Source organism: Oncorhynchus keta, chromosome 34 (assembly GCF_023373465.1).
Source record: "Oncorhynchus keta strain PuntledgeMale-10-30-2019 chromosome 34, Oket_V2, whole genome shotgun sequence".
Taxonomy (NCBI): Eukaryota; Metazoa; Chordata; class Actinopteri; order Salmoniformes; family Salmonidae; genus Oncorhynchus; species Oncorhynchus keta.
In genome coordinates this window covers 25511566-25523572 of record NC_068454.1, presented here as the reverse complement: position 1 = coordinate 25523572, position 12007 = coordinate 25511566, and the positions used below count along the sequence as shown (strand labels likewise).

Below are 12007 nucleotides of genomic sequence, written 5' to 3'. Positions count from 1 at the left end.
ACACTGGATTGTGCATTATAGCTGTTAATTTTAAGTAAACACCATATAGTGTCGTATAGCATTATAGTAACATTTTATTATTAGGTACAGTATCTAAGTAACTAATGCATTCCACTGTAAGTAGCCATAGGTAACTGGAACCCTATGACTGTAAATCTTGTTGGCCTTCTCCTTTCTAAAACAACATGAAACCAACATGAGTCTCCATACAATCCAGAATATTATGTTTCAGTCCAGTCGTCAGCAGAGCTTTCCTACAGGCTTCATAATTTACAGAGGATTATGTACCATAGCAACACGGCAGGCTGGGTAGCCAGGCTGGTGAGGGATCTCTCTCTTCAATCAAGTCCTCTCTCTCCCCGCTAGGAAATGTTTACCATCAACACTGGGTAACTCATGTACACGCACAGTGTACACACAACAGAAAAATGTATTTATTGGGTCACTTCAGTACACCATAAAATACACCAACAGGTACATTTACCACCTAGTTCCTGCTAGATGAATGAGACTTGCAAGCTATGTTTTTCAATTGTTCGTTTAGCATCCTCAGAATCAGCCTTAAAAATATAAAGTGTTTCTGAGTTCATTAACTTACATGTTGCTAACATGACATGGAAAACTGGTCAATCGTGGGAGCTTGGGTGACATAACCAATGATGGTGCTACATTGACTGAATATTGACAAGATACCGTATGTGCAATTAGAGAGTGAAGTTGTCCATGTTGTGGACTTGTGGAAAACAACATGAGATCATCAAGTTTGTATCCGATGATGATGTCTTCTGTCGCTGACTCATGGGTTTAATGCTGTGTTACCTCTGAGGACCATAAGGCTAGCCTAATGTCACCCAACATGCACACACACACACATACACACACACACACACACACACACACACACATGAATGTCGCCCAACACAGTGACTACATCTGTCTCTGACCACCACTAAGTGCAGACCGAAAGAACCAGGAGGAGAGGACGTGTGGCTCCTGTGGCTGTGGTCGAGATTCAGTCACCAGAGCATCTGTTTAGACCTGCTAAGGGCTTCTCTCTACCCCTGGAGACAGCCACAAGTCACAAGGGACTACTTTTCCCATAATCACCAGTAAATTACCTGGAGCTGAGGTCAGGTTTCTCAGTGATTCCTATTGGAAAACAAAGCTTCTGTCCTACCGGAAGACTAAGAGCCTCGTCCCCTCTGGTGGGCTAACGATCACAACTGGGATATGATGGGAAATATGGTAAAGTCCCAAATGGCACCCTATCACCTATATATCACACTCCTTTTGAGCAGGTCCCATAGGACCCTTGTCAAAAGTAGTGTACTTTATAGGGAAGAGGGAGCCATTTGGAGTTAACCTATGGCTATTATAGCTGAGGCCAATTACTCAGCCTTAGCCCTGGTATACCAATGTTGTGTTGTCCCTGTTCTTTTTCATTTGGCTGTGAGCTGCTAATCTCCCATTTAATGAGTTCAAAAACACTGGGAGGTTGAGTGTTCACGAGGCAGAGAGAGAGAGAGAGAGATGTAATGCACATATGCAGCTCAGTGATTGCTTCAATGACAATACTCGGACACAGACAGGCTTTCAGAAGAGCACAGAATATTTGCTAATCCTTTAGGAACAGATGTCTTATTTTTCCCTGCTGAAAATCCATGGCTGACTGATTCACTGGCTGGCTGCCTGGCTGGTGAGGGGGCCATGATCCTCCTGGCTGAGCCCAGGCTGGGGGATCGGAGTTTGGGGAAGGTCAGGGCCTCGTGGGGCCTCTAAGGGGCTGGATCCTGGATGATCTGGAAGGCCCAGGAGAGGCAGGGAATTAAAAGACGGCATACAGGATATGGAGAACTAGCCTGGTTCCTAGATCTGATTGTGCTGTCTTGTCAACTCCTATGGTAATTGTCAAGACACAGGCCACATGACAATGACCATAGGAGTTGGCCAAACAGCACAAACAGATCTGGGACCAGGCTAACTTAGTACTGAGTCGTGTAGGCTGGACTCGTCTTGTCCCCATATTGTCCCCATCTTGTGCTACTTCTCCTGGGCGTATGGCATACGGGTGGCGAACCCAACACCCCAGACCTTTCTTCAGATCCTCAGATGCCCTGCCAAACAGGAGCATCTGGCGCTGTGTCAGGAGCTGGCATTAGAACGCATTAGCGGTGGGGGAGCCCCCAGCCCAGTCCCTGCACGAAACCCCACCGAGTCCCTTCCCCACCCGGCCATCTCCAGATTTACCCCCTCAAGCAGGGGGATCACCGTGCTGAGGCTCTGGATCTGACGCCAACACACACACACATCCCTTCCTCCATATGTGCTCTGCCCCCAACCAAACCCAATCCTCCCTCCGTGCTGGATAAATTGACTAGATATTTGGGATTATTTAGGCTGTATGTGTCCAGTCCACAGAGAGTTGTAGATGTAGGCTGATTACAAAAATACACCATAATTCTTCTGGATTTATTCACAGTACTTTAACAAATGAATATAAATTGGGAATATAATAACTGTTGTGAATATAACAACTGTGTTGTGAATATAATAACTGTATTGTGAATATAACAAATGTGTTGTGAATATAACAACTGTGTTGTGACTATAATAACTGTGTTGTGACTATAATAACTGTTGTGAATATAACAACTGTGTTGTGAATATAATAACTGTGTTGTGAATATAACAACTGTGTTGTGAATATAATAACTGTATTGTGAATATAACAACTGTGTTGTGAATATAACAACTGTGTTGTGACTATAATAACTGTGTTGTGACTATAATAACTGTTGTGAATATAACAACTGTGTTGTGAATATAATAACTGTATTGTGAATATAACAACTGTGTTGTGAATATAATAACTGTGTTGTGAATATAACAACTGTATTGTGAATATAACAACTGTATTGTGAATATAACAACTGTATTGTGAATATAACAACTGTGTTGTGAATATAATAACTGTGTTGTTGTAACGGATTTCCTCCTCTTAGTCTGAGGAGGAGTAAGGATTGGACCAAAACGCAGCGTGGTAAGTGTCCATATGGATTTATTCAAAAAACACAACTGAATACTGGAACAAAATAATAAATGTGAAATATACAAAACCGAAACAGTACCGTGTTGCCCAAACACTCACACGAAAACAAACACCCACAAACCAAAAGTAAAACCCAGGCTACCTAAGTATGATTCTCAATCAGAGACAACTAACAACACCTGCCTCTGATTGAGAACCATACTAGGCCGAACATAGAAAAACAAACATAGACTGCCCACCCCAACTCACGCCCTGACCATACTAAAACAAAGAATAAAATAACAGAACTACGGTCCGAACGTGACAGTTGTGAATATAATAACTGTGTTGTGACTATAATAACTTTTGTGAATATAACAACTGTGTTGTGAATATAATAACTGTGTTGTGAATATAATAACTCTGTTGTGAATATAACAACTGTGTTGTGAATATAATAACTGTGTTGTGAATATAATAACTGTGTTGTGAATATAACAACTGTGTTGTGAATATAATAGAAATTGTTATCTGCATGTGATTTGGGTCAATATAGAAAATATGAATACAAAAAATAAACAAATACTGTATTTGGAAATCATTAAATAATCCAAAAAGACTCATGGGAATGTGTCTTTGGTTACTAACACAAAAGGTTACCATAATGAACTTTTTGAATATGTATTAGCACTAAGTACATTATAAACCAAAATATTACAAAAAAATAACATACTTTAAGTACAGTGAAGAGATGCATAGCAGCATATGTGTTTTCACTGTAGGTGTTAATCGTCTGTTTATATTGCTGGTGTGTTTTCACTGTAGGTGATAATCCTCGGTTTATATTGCTGGTGTGTTTTCACTGTAGGTGATAATCCTCGGTTTATATTGCTGGTGTGTTTTCACTGTAGGTGATAATCCTCGGTTTATATTGCTGGTGTGTTTTCACTGTAGGTGATAATCCTCGGTTTATATTGCTGGTGTGTTTTCACTGTAGGTGATAATCCTCGGTTTATATTGCTGGTGTGTTTTCACTGTAGGTGATAATCCTCGGTTTATATTGCTGGTGTGTTTTCACTGTAGGTGATAATCCTCGGTTTATATTGCTGGTGTGTTTTCACTGTAGGTGATAATCCTGTGCCTTATATTGCTGGTGTGTTTTCACTGTAGGTGATAATCCTCTGTTTATATTGCTGGTGTGTTTTCACTGTAGGTGATAATCCTCTGTTTATATTGCTGGTGTGTTTTCACTGTAGGTGATAATCCTCTGTTTATATTGCTGGTGTGTTTTCACTGTAGGTGATAATCCTCTGTTTATATTGCTGGTGTGTTTTCACTGTAGGTGATAATCCTCGGTTTATATTGCTGGTGTTTTTTAAAAAATAAATGCGGTGTGTCAGACAGCGACACGTATTCTGTGCTTCAACACTGACGAGGTGAGTCAGACAGACAAGGCCCCCCAAAAAAGACAGATACACAGACAGACAGACAGACAGACAGACAGACAGACAGACAGACAGACAGACAGACAGACAGACAGACAGACAGTTAAAGTCAGAAAGCCACCTTCCGGAGACACCTGAAACCCCACCTCTTTAAGGAATACCTAGGATAGGATAAGTAATCCTTCTCACCCCCCTTTAAGATTTAGATGCACTATTGTAAAGTGACTGTTCTACTGGATGTCATAAGGTGAATGCACCAATTTGTAAGTCGGTCTGGATAAGAGCGTCTGCTAAATGACTTAAATGTAAATGTAAATGTAGAGACAGAGGCAGAGGCAGAGACAGACAGACAGATGCGGTCAGAAAGACAGACAGAAGGGTCCAGTCTGTGGGGGGGAATACACTAAGACAGGACTGGTACTCCCTCCAGTGAAAGTGATATGGCTGTGATAGCTTTGTTACGGAGGACAGCATCTGCTTCTCTCTGTTTCATCCTCCACAGAGAGAAAGGAGACAGATATACACACACTACCGCTCTCCCATGGTGATGAGAGCCCACACACACACACACTCCCTATTATATACTCTCCCACATAACACATGCTCATTCACACACTATTTTCACACTAACTTACTTACATCTAACATACTGTTCATGCTCTCTTTCTCTCCTACTCATCTAACTTACTTACCATATTCCATGATCAAATGAAATCACTCAATCACCAACTCCCTGATCCACTTTCTTTCTGTATCCATCACACACACCTCAATCCCTTACTCACTCACTCACTCACTCACTCACTCACTCACTCACTCACTCACTCACCCACTAATTCATATTACTACATTACATCCACACAATTCACCCTCTAACTGATTGACTTGACTCGCCCACGGGGAAGTTTTCTCCACCTCACCAAACTAAGTATACAAAGACCAACAATAGAAAACCTTGTTGACCAAGCAAGGTTGAGCGACGGACTGGTATCTATGCAGAGGAGTTGACGAGAAAGTGGTGTCTCCATGGATACACATGGTGAGTTAATGGAAAGCCTGTTAATGTGTAACATTATACACTCAGTTTGCAGACAGGGAGCAGGGTAACATTCTACACTAATCCATGCAGCTAGCAGACAGGGACCAGGGTAACATTCTACACTAATCCATGCAGTTTGCAGACAGGGACCAGGGTAACATTCTACACTAATCCATGCAGCTAGCAGACAGGGACCAGGGTAACATTCTACACTAATCCATGCAGCTAGCAGACAGGGACCAGGGTAACATTCTACACTAATCCATGCAGCTAGCAGACAGGGACCAGGGTAACATTCTATACTAATCCATGCAGCTTGCAGACAGGGACCAGGGTTACATTCTACACTAATCCATGCAGCTAGCAGACAGGGACCAGGGTAACATTCTACACTAATCCATGCAGCTAGCAGACAAGGACCAGGGTAACATTCCACACTAATTCATGCAGCTAGCAGGCAGGGACCAAGGTCACATTCTACACTAATCCATGCAGCTAACAGACAGGGACCAGGGTTACATTCTACACTAATCCATGCAGCTAAAAGATAGGGACCAGGGTAACATTCTACACTAATCCATGCAGCTAGCAGACAGGGACCAGGGTAACATTCCACACTAATCAATGCAGCTAGGAGACAGGGACCAGGGTAACATTCTACACTAATCCATGCAGCTAGCAGACAGGGACCAGGGTAACATTCTACACTAATCCATGCAGCTAGCAGACAGGGACCAGGGTAACATTCTATACTAATCCATTCAGCTTGCAGACAGGGACCAGGGTTACATTCTACACTAATCCATGCAGCTAGCAGACAGGGACCAGGGTAACATTCTACACTAATCCATGCAGCTAGCAGACAAGGACCAGGGTAACATTCCACACTAATTCATGCAGCTAGCAGGCAGGGACCAAGGTCACATTCTACACTAATCCATGCAGCTAACAGACAGGGACCAGGGTTACATTCTACACCAATCCATGCAGCTTGCAGACAGGGACCAGGGTAACATTCTATACTAATCCATTCAGCTTGCAGACAGGGACCAGGGTTACATTCTACACTAATCCATGCAGCTAGCAGACAGGGACCAGGGTAACATTCTACACTAATCCATGCAGCTAGCAGACAGGGACCAGGGTAACATTCTATACTAATCCATGCAGCTAGCAGACAGGGACCAGGGTAACATTCTACACTAATCAATGCAGCTAGCAGACAGGGGCCAGGGTAACATTCTACACTAATCCATGCAGCAAGCAGACAGGGACCAGGGTAACATTCAACACTAATCCATGCAGCTAGCAGACAGGGACCAGGGTTACATTCTACACTAATCCATGCAGCTAGGAGACAGGGACCAGGGTAACATTCTACACTAATCCATGCAGCTAGCAGACAGGGACCAGGGTAACATTCAACACTAATCCATGCAGCTAGGAGACAGGGACCAGGGTAACATTCTACACTAATCCATGCAGCTAGCAGACAGGGACCAGGGTAACATTCAACACTAATCCATGCAGCTAGCAGACAGGGACCAGGGTTACATTCTACACTAATCCATGCAGCTAGGAGACAGGGACCAGGGTAACATTCTACACTAATCCATGCAGCTAGCAGACAGGGACCAGGGTAACATTCAACACTAATCCATGCAGCTAGGAGACAGGGACCAGGCTAACATTCTACACTCATCTAGTCAGCTCGGAGACAGGGACCAGGCTAACATTCTACACTCATCTAGTCAGCTAGGAGACAGGGACCAGGCTAACATTCTACACTCATCTAGTCAGCTAGGAGACAGTGACCAGGCTAACACTCTACACTCATCTAGTCAGCTCGGAGACAGGGACCAGGCTAACATTGTACACTCATCTAGTCAGCTAGGAGACAGTGACCAGGCTAACATTCTACACTCATCTAGTCAGCTCGGAGACAGGGACCAGGCTAACATTGTACACTCATCTAGTCAGCTAGGAGACAGGGACCAGGCTAACATTCTACACTCATCTAGTCAGCTAGCAGACAGGGACCAGGCTAACATTCTACACTCATCTAGTCAGCTAGCAGACAGGGACCAGGCTAAGATTTTACACTCATCTAGTCAGCTACCAGGCAAGGACCAGGGTAATGTCCTTCATACACTCATTCAACCAGGAAGAGTACGAATATCCTACAGAGGATATGACCACATCAGAAGAGGGGAGGTTGCTGGACACACACTGACAAATAGGTCATGTGCTGTAAAGCAATTTAAATCATGAACTTTATGCAACTGATTGTAATAACAATTTTGCATATGATAAATAAGGTTCTAAGGTCAGGCAGAGCTCCTCTAAGACTCCTACTCTGAGACTCCTACTCTGAAACTCCTACTCTGAGGCTCGTACTCTGAGACTCCTACTCAGAGACTCCTACTCCGAGATGCTTTATAAATATAGCCCCAGATGTTTTGTTTTTTAGCCTTTCTGATAGAAGGTGATTATAAAGTTCCAGTGTCACATTAAGCGGTGGATATTAAGCTCCTGTGTGCTCTGAGATGTGAAGTCTCTGTCTCTCAGCTCCTTCATTAGAGTTCCTCCAGACTGCCTTAGCCAGGTTCTATGTGTGTGTGTGTCCTGAAGAACAGATGCATGCTGCTATCTTTTACTACATTAGCTTCCCACATTAGCTAACTGACTTGCCTGCCTGGGAGAGAAATGCATTACTTTGGGCCACATGTCACCCTGGTCCGCGCCGCGCATGACTGCCTGTTAAAATGATACCTTGATAGCCTCACACAATGGAACATAAAGGACTGTGTGCTAGCTCCTCCTCTAGGTCCTCCTCTCTCTCTCTCTCTCTTTTTCTCTCTCTCTCTCTTGCTCTCTCTGTTTTCCACAGGGGGATGTATTTTGTTTTATTATAAGGCTATTGTTAAGTCAGTGGTGCTGCTGAATAATTTCTCCCACGGGGGGAATTTAAACTGCGGTATGCTGGATTACAGGAGCTCTCACCTGTTACAGTGGGAACGATGTATCCCTACGCCCTCGTTTCCCAGGGAGCCTCTAATAACGTTGCACAATGAAGGGAGTGTCCCAGCTGACAGTTAAACACAAAAGGTGCTGCTGCATAACCCCGTCTCCCTCCTTGCCTTTTTTATCAACCCCTCACTCTCCTTTCCTAGAGACGGATTCTGAATGCTGGAAACCAAATGGAGGCATTGCCTTGGCCAGTGCTGTGGTCATTGCTGGGCCATCGCAGTGACAAGCCATGTGATGTGGTCTGACACATGAGGTGGCGTGGTCCAGCTGAGGGTGTCAGCCACCAGATTAAACCAGCCATCAGTCGTCTGGTAATGTCACCAGCCTGGTCACAGACAGACCAGCATGTGTAGAGGCCAGCGCTAACAATGGCAGCACCTGTACAAGGCTCAAGGCAGGATGTCTGTGTCTTTCTGATACCCTTGCCTTGTGCGAGCGGAGCGACGCTGTGTAGAGCTACAATCCTACAATCACCTCCATGGCATTTTCAAAGCCCCCTTTCTTTCACAGATTAGTGGGTCCTGTGTTGGGCAGGTCAATCAGACCAACCAGGCCCCTCATAGCCCACACCAGGCCGTCTCCCCTCTCTGGACAGATAATATGGCCTTGGTGCTCTTGTCAAAGTGGATGGTCACACTCCTGCATCAAGTTGAACTTTATTGTTGTCGTAGCTAAAGGCCCTCAGGGGGAGGAAAAGAGAGAGTGGAGGAGAGAGTGAAACAGAGAGGAGAAAAAGAGAGAGGGGGGAAAGCTCAGAGTTCAACTTAGAGTTGATCCATTGACCATTGTCCTCTAAACTGAATTCATATGTCTATTGATAAGTCATAGTGTGAGAACTACGTAAACCTGTTAGCTAAGTTGTTTAACAACAGAATGGAGAGGATTTTTTTACCGTTTATGTTTTAACTCTTTGTATAGAGCCTATATGAATATATGCATGATTCATGTAGTTGATGGTTATTATTTAATCGTATATAACATTATATGTCTATTGTTGATAAGGACAAGGTCTGTTATGCCCTTAATTTACTTTTGTACTTACTTGGACCTTGTTGTGCCAGGTGAAGGCTAAGGGCTCTGCATTATGCTCCTAATACCACCTTTTAACAGGGTCAATATTTAGAGCCGCAGTGGATCTTTGTCCGAACAAGCCAGAGCCGTATATTTATTTAGTATATGAATCTGTGTCGAACCATATTTGCCCAGCATCTGAGTGTAATGAGATGCAGGTTTTATAACAACCAATAACTCTTGTTGGTTCAATTTAGTAGTGCAAATGCACTGCCGCTGTGTTACATTTGGTGAAAAATATTCTGTACAATGATAAAAGACGTCACCGCTTGTAGTTCAGCACTCCTCTTCTAAAATGCTTTTTGAATACGGGCCCAGGCTTAGTTTCATAAGATGATCCATTCTGCAACATAAAAAAGAAGAAGACAATATCGAATCAATTAATTATTGTTTTTGTATGTTTTTTTTCTTCATAAATAAGGCTATTCAGTGCCCTGTAGGCCGCCTCAAGGCATGTTGTTTTAATTATGTTAATACATTCGTGTTAAAGTACAAAGTACTCACAGCCCTCTCACACAAAAACCCAAGGCCAATGTCCCAAATTACACCCTATTCCCTACATTGTGCACTACTTTTGACCAGACGCATATGGGCCTTTGTCAAAATGAGTTCACTATATATAGAGAATAGGGGGCCATTTGGAACACAGCCAAGGCTTTGGATCCTCCTAAGGCTGAGGGAGGTACAACTTTAAAAGTCGGCTTTGCCAAAGTTGTACTGAGTCTTAAATGGCACACTATTCCCTAGGCAGTGCATTACTTTTGACCAGGTCCATAGGGCTCTGGTCAAAAGTAGTGCACTATATAAGGAATAGGATGACATTTTGGACAAATCCTTGGTTTGCCTGAGGAACAGAACAGTACAGGGCTATATCAGAGCGGACAGGCCTGTGAAAGGAGAGATGGTGTAATGCCGGCTAGATTGAGCTAACATAACAACAATCCCCTTTAATCTCAGATGACTAATGCAGAACTAATCACGTAGTATTAGCTGGCTGCTGCTATAACGAACGTTACAGGGATTACGCTGAATTGTGTTAACACAACATTATGTACAGACAGACAGTGTCACTAACTTGGGCTGTCTAGCTTTCGAGTGCTTGTCTAAGCTGCACCTGATAGAGCTATCCCTAAACCAGGTTTTTCATTTACAGAAACTCCAACATACATTCTATGCACACACTGTACTGTATATTAGGCAACATTTCTGGGGTGGATATTTTATATTGTCAAGGATATTATGTCTGATGAGGTAGCATATAGTAGATGAATTGAAAGGTGTTGGATATGGGCACTCTTTTTGTGTGATGGCCATGTCATTGCCCTAGACTACGCTGGAGAGGAGGAGGGTGGGAGAACGATGTGGAGGTGTTGGCCACTAGGGCCTGAAGAACAGGTTGATGGTGGCCACCCTGTAGTTAGTAATTATCTTTCCTTCTACGGGACTGACAGGGGGAGACAGTGGGTGGAGAGGGGAGGAGGATAGGCTGCCTAAATGGTCCAACCCAGCAGGGCCCTCAGAGACAGGTGTCCCCATCATGCCAGGTCTCTTCCTAGGGACACTCACAGAGCCAATAACCACACAGGGGTGCTGCTTTAAAAAGTCATAAAAAAATCACAACAGGAAGATATTGGAGAATGTCTATGTGTGACAACCTGTAAAAAGATTGTGATATCCTAGTGACTACCGTGATCGATAATGTATTGCTTTATTATCAGTGACCAACTATTTGAGCATGTCTCAAAATCTTTGTGGGTTGTTGGCAACAACATCACTGCAAACTGCTGTACAACATATATGCCCTGATATGTTTGGTGTTCAAATATTTGTCAAAAGCACAGCCCACTTAGGGTAGTACAATTACGTTTGGGCCAAAGGTTGAGTCCACATAAAAATGCACTACATTATTTGATGTTTTCCATCTTTTTTACTCAGTCAGACCAAATAATATATGAGCCAGTTTACCAGACCTAGATTCAGTCTTAAAAGCAGATTCGCCACTTTGTCTAGAACTTGGCTTAATCTTTGTCAGAGAAACCAGTCCTATATGTTTAAAGTTTTTTTTTTGAAGCACACTTACCACTGAGTATCTCCTTCATTTTTTAAAAACAGATCTCACAGTGTTCCACATTCATGTTGTTGAAGTGAATGGCATAGTCCTTCAGTTTGGGTCCATTCTTCTTAAACTGGAACAGAGTGATGCCCAAGAGAGTGCCCCCTGTCTGCTGGCTCGTAGCATCTCTCTTCACCTTCACTTCAAACATATCCTTCAACTGCACATACTCTGTACGCCTCAGAGTCTCCGACTGACCGAGAGATACACAGGAAGCAAAGACATGCTCCGGAAGTGCAGGAACCCTTTACCACAATGCCGACATAAAGGCTTAGGCCCAT

At 43.4% G+C, this 12007-nt stretch overlaps 1 pseudogene; it reads right to left on the bottom strand.

The window, feature by feature from the left end:
• Positions 1 to 12007, bottom strand: part of LOC118366637 (ceramide kinase-like protein) — a 64549-nt pseudogene extending 52542 nt beyond the window's left edge.